Below are 10,940 nucleotides of genomic sequence, written 5' to 3'. Positions count from 1 at the left end.
ATAATGCCATTTGCAGAGACATGGATAGACCTAGAGACTGTCACACAGAGGGAAGAAAATCAGAAAGAGAAAAACAAATATATAATATCTCTTTTATGTGGAATCTATAAAAATGGTAGAGATGAACTCATTTGAAAAGCAGAAATAGAGACACAGATGTAGAGAACAAACTTCTGGATACCAAGGTGGGGGGTGGGCGTGGAATGAATTGGGAGATTGGGATTGACATTTATACACTACTAGTATGAAATGGATAACTGATAAGCACTTACTGTATAGCACAGGGAACTCTACTCAATGCTCTTTGGTGACCTATATAGGAAGGAAATCCAAAAAAAGAGGGGATATATGTATACTTAGAGCTGATTCATTTTGCTGTACAGTAGAAACTAATACAACATTGTAAAGCAACCATGTGCTGTGCTAAGTTGCTTCAGTCATGTCAGAGTCTTTGCGACCCCAAGGGCTGTAGCTTGCCAGGTTCCTCTATGGGATTCTCCAGGCAAAAATACTGGGGTGTGTTGCCATTTCCTTTTCCAGGGGCTCTTCCAGACCCAGGGGTCTAACCCTGGGTTTGATCAAACCCAGGAGTTCTGTTAAGGCTCCTTCATTGGCCAATGGGTTCTTTACCACTAGCACCTACTCCAATAAAAATTAATTTAAAAAAGAAATGCAGACTCTCAGGGCTCCCTCAGCCCTGATGAATCAGAATCTGCAAGATCCCCTGGAGGTTTGTATAAAGTTAATCTGAGAGCCAGGGAGGAGCCCCTCTTGCCAAGGTCTCAGTGTGGTTCTGGCTCTGTAACCACAGGATCTAGAGTAGCCACCCGCCCGAGTTGCTCCCCATCACATCACATTGCTGATTTCCCTCATAAAATTCAGCAAAGTGTTGGGACTTCCCTGGTGGTCCAGTGGTTAAGAATATGCCGTGATATGCAGGAGAAGCAGGTTCAATCCCTGATCGGGGAACGAAGATCCCACATGCTGCAGAGCAACTAAGCCCTCGAGCCACAACTAGAGTCTGTGTGCTGCAATGAAAGATCCCACAAAGAGGGCTTCCCTGGTGGCTCAGTGGTAAAGAAATTTGTCTGCCAATGCAAGAGATCAATCCCTGGTCCAGGAAGATCCCATATGCCTCAGAGCAACTAAGCCCGGGCACCACAGCTATTGAGCCTGTGCTCAAGAGCCCTGCAAACACGACTACTGGGCCCATACGCTGCAACTACTGAAGCCTGTGCACTAGAACCCGTGCTCCCCAACAAGAGAAGCCACCGCCATGAGAAGCCTGCGTACCTCAGCTATAGAGTAGCCCCCGCTCACTACAACCAAATAAATAAATACTTTTAAAAAAAATCTGGAATAGTCTCTAACTTTTAGTTTCCTGCCTGTCTCCCAGAGTATAATATAAGCTACGGGGAGGGACCTTGTCTGGCAAGTTTAGTGCTGGATCCACTGGGTTCAGAACTGGGCCTATAAATAGAATTTCTTGAGACATCTCCAGAGGCGACACACACTATTATTTTGAAACTGCAATACTTTGGCCACCTCATGCAACGAGTTGACTCACTGGCAAAGACTCTGATGCTGGGAAAGGTTGGGGGCGGGAGGAGAAGGGGGCGACAGAGAGTGAGATGGCTGGATGGCATCACCGACTCTGTGGACATGAGTTTGAGTGAGCTCCGGGAGTTGGTGATGGACAGGGAGGCCTGGCGTGCTATGATTCATGGGGTCGCAGAGAGTCAGACACGACTGAGCAACTGAACTGAACTGAACTGAACTGAAGAAAGAATGCTGCCTGGTACATGATAGAACAACGCTTTCCTAGCACTTGAAATGTTTGTTGTATGCTAATTAAAAGTTCTTCCAAAAAAATCATGTTGATGCATACGTGAAAAGAAAACTGCAAGTAAAGTAAATTCCCCAAATTTCTTCAAAATCTGACTCTTCTGATTTGTTTCCTGACTGAGTCATAGATGACTGTTTTTACACACAAAGCTGACTGTTGTGCCGTCAAGGGCACTGGTGATGCAGCATTTCTCGAGTGCTCCCCTACTGTCACCAAGGTTTTCTGCCAAAGCGCTGGTGCTTTCTCTTTTAAAAGTTGTTATTTATTTTATTTAGTTTTGGCTGTGCTGGGTCTCTGTTGCGGCGTGCAGACTTTCCCTAGTTGCAAGCTTCGGACTGCGGTGGCTTCTCCTGTCGTGGAGCACAGGCTTATTTGCCCTGTGGCATATGGGATCTTCCCAGACCAGGGACAGAACTGGGGTCCCCTGCATTGGCAGGTGGATTCTAATCCACTGGATCACCAGGGAAGTCCTGATGCTTTCTTGTTTTACCACATGGTATCCACAGAATCAACACCTTCACTCAGTCCAATTTGTATTCCACTACTTTGTTTCCATGACTTTCTAAATATATCATCAGCTTTTTTGTCTTCCTTTTAAAACACAATGCAACCTTTTTTGAGTCTTCAAAATTGAAATATAGTTGACATATAACATTGTATTAGTTCAGTTCAGTTCAGTCGCTCAGTTGTGTCCGACTCTTTGCGACCCCATGAATCATAGCACGCCAGGCCTCCCTGTCCATCACCAATTCCCGGAGTTCATTCAAACTCATGTCCGTCAAGTCGGTGATGCCGTCCAGCCATCTCATTCTCTGTCATCCCCTTCTCCTCCCACCCCCAATCCCTCCCAGAGTCTTTTCCAGTGAGTCAACTCTTCTTGTGAGGTGGCCAAAGTATTGGAGTTTCAGCTTTAGCATCAGTCTTTCCAATGAACACCCAGGACTGATCTCCTTTAGGATGGACTGGTTGGATCTCCTTGCAGTCCAAGGGACTCTCAAGAGTCTTCTCCAACACCACAGTTCAAAAGCATCAATTCTTCGGCACTCAGCTTTCTTCACAGTCCAACTCTCACATCCATACATGACCACTGGAAAAACCATAGCCTTGACTAGACGGACTTTTGTTGGCAAAGTAATGTCTCTTTGCTTTTTAATATGCTGTCTAGGTTGGTCATAACTTTCCTTCCAAGGAGTAAGCATCTTTTAATTTCATGTCTGCAATCACCATCTGCAGTGATTTTGGAGCCCAGAAAAATAAAGTCTGACACTGTTTCCACTGTTTTCCCATCTATTTCCCATAAAGTGATGGGACCAGATGCCATGATCTTAGTTTTCTGAATATTGAGCTTTAAGCCAACTTTTTCGCTCTCCTCTTACACTTTCAAGAGGCATTTTAGTTCCTCTTCACTTTCTGCCATAAGGGTGGTGTCATCTGCATATCTGAGGTTATTAATTGTATTCTATCAATATATTTTAAGTTTACAACATAATGATTTCCTGTACATATGTATAGGGCTTCCTTGGTGGCTCAGCTGGTAAAGAATCTGGCTGCAATTCCTGTACATATATATAGGGCTTCCCTGGTGGCTCAGCTGGTAAAGAATCTGGCTGCAATGCAGAAGACCTGGGTTCGATCCCTGGCTTGTGAAGATTCCCCTGCTGAAGGGAACAGCAACCCACTCCAGTATAGAGGGCTTCCCTGGTAGCTCAGACAGTAAAGAAACTGCCTGCAATGCAGGTGACTCAGGTTTGATCCCTGTGTTGGGAAGATAGCCTGAAGGAGGAAACAGCAAACCACTCTAGTATTCTTGCCTGGAGAATTCTATGGACAGAGGATCCTGGAGGGCTACAGTCCATGGGGTGGCAAAGAGTCAAACACGACTGAGTGATTCCATATATATACATATGTATATACTACAAAATGATCACTACTGTAAGCTTAGTTAACGTCCATCACCTCATATAGTTATAATCTCTTTTCTCATTATGAGAATTTCTAAGATTTACATTCTTACAGATCTTGAGAACAGATGTGTAGTTGCCAAGAGGGAGGGGGAGTAGGGGAGGGAAGGACTGGGAATTTGGGATTAGCACAGGCCACTATTATATATAGGGGGGATAAACAATAAAGTCCTACTATATAGCCACCTGAACCAATGAATGCTTTTTGTTGCAGTAGAGTTGAGTTTCTGTGACCTCATATATTTCTTTAAAATGGACTCTGGTCATGGAAGGCAATACATGATTGACATCTATACTGTTGTTAATATAATTTTTAGAATTCACTATATATTTTCCCTTTAAAAGGATTTTTGAAACTTATATTTTGTGTTCTAACTAGGTTTATAAAAATTATTTACAGTTATGCCAAGATTTCCCCATTTTGGAGTTTTCATTTCACTTCATGTCTTGGTAAGTTAAAATATCTTAAAAAAAAAAAAAAAGGAGAAGAAGGAGTCACAATGGTATTTCCAAACCCAAACATTCTCAGAAATTCTGTTGCCCCTCACATGAAAAAGAAACTTGGATACATATAAAATAATTGACTCACAGCTTGTGACATAAATGTAGACGTTGTTCCTTTGTCTCCTGGGCACTGAGTGTCACAGAGAAGTCTCAGGCTTGATTGCTTTCTGTTCCTTCTTAGGAAGATTTTTCTTTTTTTCTTTATTTGGGGTATAGTTTTCCCTTATGATTCAGCAAGTAAAGAGTCCCCCTGCAGGTTCAATCCCTGGGGCATGGAGATCCCCTGGAGGATAGAAATGGCAACCCATTTCAGTATTCTTGCCTGGAGAATCCCATGGACAGAGCAGCATGACGCACTACACAGTCCATGGGCCCATAAAGAGTTGGACACGACTTAGGGACTAAGCACACAGGATAGTTGCTTTACGATGTTAGGTTAGTTTCTCTGTACAACGAAATGAATCAGCTATGTGTATACAGGTATATTCGAGAATCAGCTATATTCGAGATCCCCAGTGGCTCAGCAGTAAAGAATCTGCCTGCCAATGCAGGAGATGCCGGTTCGATCCCTGGGTCAGGAAGATCCCCTAGAGGAGGGCATCACTACCCACTCCAGTATCCTTGCCTGGAGAATCCCCATGGACAGAGGAGCCTGGCTGGCTACAGTGTATGGGATCACAGGGTCAGACATGGCTAAAGCAACGGAGCACAGCACAGCACATTTACAGTGAAGTAAGTAAGTCTAGGAAACCTTTTAACTTTGCTGAGATGCATCCTTTAATTCAGACATTTAGTCAGGATGGATCTGGGTTCAGTTCACTTTAAAAAATAATAATAATTTTATATATTTATTTATTTACTTTGAGCTGTGCTGGGTCTTTGGTCCTGCAAGGGCTTTTCTCTAGTTGCGGCAATCCAGGGCTACTTTCTAGTTGCAGTGCACAGACATCTCATTGCAGTGACTTCTCTTGTTGCAGAGCATGGGCTCTGGGGGATTCAGGCTTCAGCAGTTGCAGTTCCCGGGCTCTAGAGCACAGGCTCAGTAGTTGTGGTGCATGGGCTTAGCTACTCTGCAGCGTGTGCGATCTTCCCAGACCAGGGATCGAACCCGAGTCTCCTGGCATTGGCAGGCAGATTCTTTATCACTGAGCCACCAGGGAAGTCCCTGTTCACTTTTAATACTTAACCTGGGATACAGTACACCCTCCAGCCCGATAATTCAAGGGGCACCACACCCTGGAGAAACCTCCCAGCACAGATTTGTCACCTGTGACGTCACCAGTTCTGTTCTTATCTTTGGGAGCAGCTGGTTTCCTGACCTGATCTCTGTTCTCTCTCATGTTCCCTTACAGTGTTTTTGTTGCTTGTCCTCTTTCCTAATCTTCCGGTCCTTTTCTTGTGCATTTTGCTCAAGTTTATCCTTAGTATCCCTCATCAGCTCTGTTCCACCTTCAGTTCTGTTCTTTAGTGCTTCTCACATGGACTTTGGTTATCTTGGTGCATTTTGAGTTTCCAGGCAGCAGCAGCAGCAGCAGCAGCAGCAGGCAATTCTCTGTCTCTCCCAAAAGAGAACCACTGGTGCCTTTTCATCTCAGCCTTTCGTTTCTTAAAGTACTCTGCTCCTACTTCTAGTGAAAACCTTCCTGAAAATTCCTTTCAAATCCTACAGTAAATATTTCACAAGAATTCTGTTTCTTTCTTTCAGTCTTCAGGAAAATATGCCCCTTCCTTTGTTTTGATGAAATTTTTCAGAATCTCTATAATGTTTTTAACATTATTTCGTGCACACAAAATTGCACAAAATGTAATATAAATAAATACCTGTAAACCACACAACTTTTCTTTTTTTTCTCTTTACTTATCCTGAAAAGCAGAACCATCTCTCAGACTCAGAACTGATGAACTTGTAGACAAATATGCAGCTTGCTCTTGTCCCTGTTTCCAGTCCACTGGGACAGCGCTACAGTGGGAACACCCGCGAGGTGGGCATTACAGCTTTTCTGGTGGTTCAACGTCACTTCCAGTGACTCAGCAGAAACACTGGTCATCTGCCTCTACTTTCCAGTGCCTGGGCTTCTTCCTCCTGTACTGTTTCTGAACAACTATTCTCTACACAAATCTCTTCCTATGTCTTCTTTAAAATATATATATATATTATTTATTTGGATATGCTGATCAGGGATTGAACCCAGAATCCCTGTATTGACAGACCATAGTCTTAGCCACTGGACCACCAAGGAAGTCCCTTTCTTCCTATGGTATCCATTTATTTATGGATGCAGTTGCTTCGTGGCTTCTGCTCACTCCCTGCTTTCATTCTTTTCTCAGTTTCTTTTATATTTATTTTAGTTCTGGGCCTCCCCTCTGTCTGATGATTCTCAGGTTGTCTGTAGTCAACTTTCTCAAGAATGAAGATCCAATTTGTTGATCAGTCATCATTCAGTGAGGGTACCTCTCTCAGTTGGGCAGAGTTCTTACCTTCGGCAATCATACAGGTCTCTGGTTTCATGTCTGTTTTTGGGTTGCCTACTTTTTCTTGGATCAATCAGCTGTGGCCTAGATGACAGGATCTGTGTCAGTCAGCTATTGCTGTGTTACAAAAAAATCCCACAAAGTCTTCAGTTCAGTTCAGTTCAGTTGAGTTGCTCAGTCGTGTCCGACTCTTTGCGACTCCATGAATCACAGCACGCCAGGCCTCCCTGTCCATCACCAACTCCCAGAGTTCACTCAAACTCATGTCCATCGAGTCGGTGATGCCATCCAGCCATCTCATTCTCTGTCGTCCCCTTCTCCTCCTGCCCCCAATCCCTCCCAGCATCAGAGTCTTTTCTAGTGAGTCAACTCTTCGCATGAGGTAGCCAAAGTATTGGAGTTTCAGCTTTAGCATCAGTCCTTCCAATGAACACCCAGGACTGATCTCCTTTAGAATGGACTGGTTGGATCTCCTTGTAGTCCAAGGGACTCTCAAGAGTCTTCTCCTACACCACAGTTCAAAAGCATCAATTCTTCTGCACTCAGCTTTCTTCACAGTCCAACTCTCACATCTGTACATGACTACTGGAAAAACCATAACCTTGACTAGATGGACCTTTGTTGGCAAAGTGATGTCTCCGCTTTTTAATATGCTGTCTAGGTTGGTCATAACTTTTCTTCCAAGGAGCAAGCATCTTTTTATTTCATGGCTGCAGTCACCATCTGCAGTGATTTTGGAGTCCAGAAAATAAAATCTCTCACTGTTTCCACTGTTTCTCCATCTATTTGCCATGAAGTGATGGGACCAAATGCCATAATCTTTGTTTTCTGAATGAAAAAGCTTTAAGCCAACTTTTTCACTCTCCTCTTTCACTTTCATCAAGAGGCTCTTTAGTTCTTCTTCACTTTCTACCACAAGGGTGGTGTCATCTGCATATCTGACGTTATTGATATTTCTCTCAGCAATCTTGATTCCAGCTTGTGCTTCATCCAGCCCAGCATTTCTCATGATGTACTCTGCATATAAGTTAAATAAGCAAGGTGACAATATACAGCCTTGACGTACTCCTTTTCCTATTTGGAACCAGTCTGTTGTTCCATGACCAGTTCTAACTGTTGCTTCCTGACCTGCATACAGATTTCTCAAGAGGCAGGTCAGGTGGTCTGGTATTCCCATCTCTTTCAGAATTTTCCACAGTTTATTGTGATCCACATTAAACATTGGCTTTGGCATAGTCAATAAAGCAGAAATAGATGTTTTTCTGGAACTCTCTTGCTTTTTTTGATGATCCAACAGATGTTGCCAATTTGTTCTCTGGTTCCTCTGCCTTTTCTAAAACCAGCTTGAACATCTGGAAGTTCACGGTTCATGTACTGTTGAAGCCTGGCTTGGAGAATTTTGAGCATTACTTTGCCAGCGTGTGAGATGAGTGCAATTGTACAGTGGTTTGAGCATTCTTTGGCAATGGACAATGCCAAAGAATGCCAAAGACCATTCAGGTATGACCTAAATCAAATCCCTCACGATTATACTGTGGAAGTGACAGATTCAAGGGATTAGATCTGATAAACAAAGTCCCTGAAGAACTATGGACAAAGGTTCATGACATTGTACAGGAGGCAGTGTTCAAGACCATCCCTAAGAAAAAGAAATACAAAAAGGCAAAACGGTTGTCTGAGGAAGGCTTACAAATAGTTGAGAAAAGAAGAAAAGTTAAAGGCAAAGGAGAAAAGGAAAGATATACTCATTTGAAATCAGAGTTCCAATGATTAGCGAGGAAAGATAAGAAAGCCTTCCTTGGTGATCAAGGCAAAGAAACAGGAAAACAATAGAATGTTTCATTTGGGAAAGACTAACTGAAGCGACTTAGCAGCAGCAGCAGCAGAGATCTCTTCAAGAAAATTAGAGATACCAAGGGAACATTTCATGCAAAGATGGGCTCGATAAAAGACAGAAACAGTATGGACCTAATAGAAGCAGAAGATATTAAGAAGAGGTGGCAAGAATACACAGAACTGTACAAAAAAGATCTTCATGACCCAGATAACCATGATGGTGTCATCACTAGAGCCAGACATCCTGGAATGTGAAGTCAAGTGGGCCTTAGGAAGCATCACTATGAACAAAGCTAGTGGAGGTGATGGAATTCCAGTTGAGCTATTTCAAATCCTAAAAGAAGACGCTGTGAAAGTGCTGCACTCAATATGCCAGCAAATTTGGAAAACTCAGCAGTGGCCACAGGACTGGAAAAGGTCAGTTTTCATTCCAATCCCAAAGAAAGGCAATGCCAAAGAATGCTCAAACTACCACACAATTGCACTCATCTCACATGCTAGCAAAGTAATCCTCAAAATTCTGCAAGCCAGGCTTCAACAGTACACGAACTGTGAAATTCCAGATGTTCAAGCTGGTTTTAGAAAAGGCAGAGGAACCAGAGATCAAATTGCCAACATCCACTGGATCATGGAAAAAGCAAGAGAGTTCCAGAAAAACATCCACTTCTGCTTTATTGACTATGCCAAAGGCTTTGACTGTGTGGATCACAACGAACTGTGAAAAATTCTGAAAGAGATGGCAATACCAGACCACCTTATCTGCCTCCTAAGAAATCTGGATGCAGGTCAAGAAGCAACAGTTAGAACTGGTCATGGAACAACAGACTGGTTCCAAATCGGGAAAGGAGTAAGTCAAGGCTGTATATTGTCACCCTGCATATTTAACTTATATGCAGAGTACATCACGTGAAATGCCAGGCTGAGTGAAGCACAAGCTGGAATCAAGATTGCTGGGAGAAATATCAATAACTTCAGATATGCAGATGACACCACCCTTGTGGTAGAAAGTGAAGAAGAACTAAAGAGCCTCTTGATGAAAGTGAAAGAGGAGAGTGAAAAAGTTGGTTTAAAATTCAATATTCAGAAAACTAAGATCATGGCATCTGGTCCCATCACTTCATGCCAAATAGATGGGGAAACAGTGGAAACAGTGAGAGATTTTATTTTGTGGGGCCCCAAAATCACTGCAGATGGTCACTGCAGCCATGAAATAAAAAGATGCTTGCCCCTTGGAAGAAAAACTATGACCAACATAGACAACATATTAAAAAGCAGAGATATTACTTTGCCAACAAAAGTCCGTCTAGTCAAAGCTATGGGTTTTCCAGTAGTCAGGTTCGGATGTGAGAGTTGGACTATAAAAATTGATGCTTTTGAACTGCGGTGTTGGAGAAGATTCTTGAGAGTCCCTTGGACTGCAAGGAGATCAAACCAGTCAATCCTAAAGGACTCAGTCCTGAATGTTAATTGGAAGGACTGATGCTGAAGCTGATACTTTTGCCACCTGATTTGAAGAACTGACTTACTGGAAAAGACCCTGATGCTGGGAAAGATTGAAGGCAGGAGGAGAAGGGGACGACAAAAGATGAGATGGTTGGATGGCATCACTGACTCAATGGACATGAATTTGAGCAAGCTCCAGGAGTTTGTGATGGATAGGGAAACCTGGTGCGCTGCAGTCCATGGGGTCACAGAGTCAGACACAACTGAGGTACTAAAGTGAACTGACAAGAAGAAACAAAAAAAAACACCACCATCTTCTTGGTTTCTTTCCAGGAGGAAGCTTCTCTGTGGAGCTAAGAAGCAATGAGGCCACCACACATTGGCTTAGTGTGTTCTTTGTTACAAAATGCTTCTCACCCTCACCTTGACCCCTTTTTTTTTTGGCTGCACCACATGGCATGCAGGATCATAGCTCCCGAACCAGGGATTGAACCCAGGCCCCTGGCAGTGAGAGTGCAGAGTCCTAACCATTGGACCACCAGGGAATTCCCTATTTAATCCTCACCACCAGCTCAAGAGCCCAGGAGCATCACTATGCCCTTTATATGGATGAGGCAACTGAGATTTAGAGCCATTAAGGGGCTTGGGTAAGTCACAAAGCAGGTAAGGAGCTGATGGAGGGTCTGTGGAGAGGTGTGCAGAAGAGGAAGAACACTCCATGCGAGTTCCTCTGTGAGTCAGCCTCCCCCAGTTCGTCCACCACATCCTCCTCTTGGCCTATGTCTCTGCAGCAGCCCCATGTCTCCTGCCCCTGTCCTTTATCATCAGCTGCTGCCAGCTTCGCCACACCTCCTCCCCGACCTTTGCTCCTGGCTTGT

This window comes from Moschus berezovskii, chromosome 20, assembly GCF_049115385.1.
Source record: "Moschus berezovskii isolate FMDL1 chromosome 20, NW_MosBer_1.0, whole genome shotgun sequence".
In the NCBI taxonomy this organism is placed as follows: Eukaryota; Metazoa; Chordata; class Mammalia; order Artiodactyla; family Moschidae; genus Moschus; species Moschus berezovskii.
Note: the sequence above shows the minus strand (reverse complement) of the source record.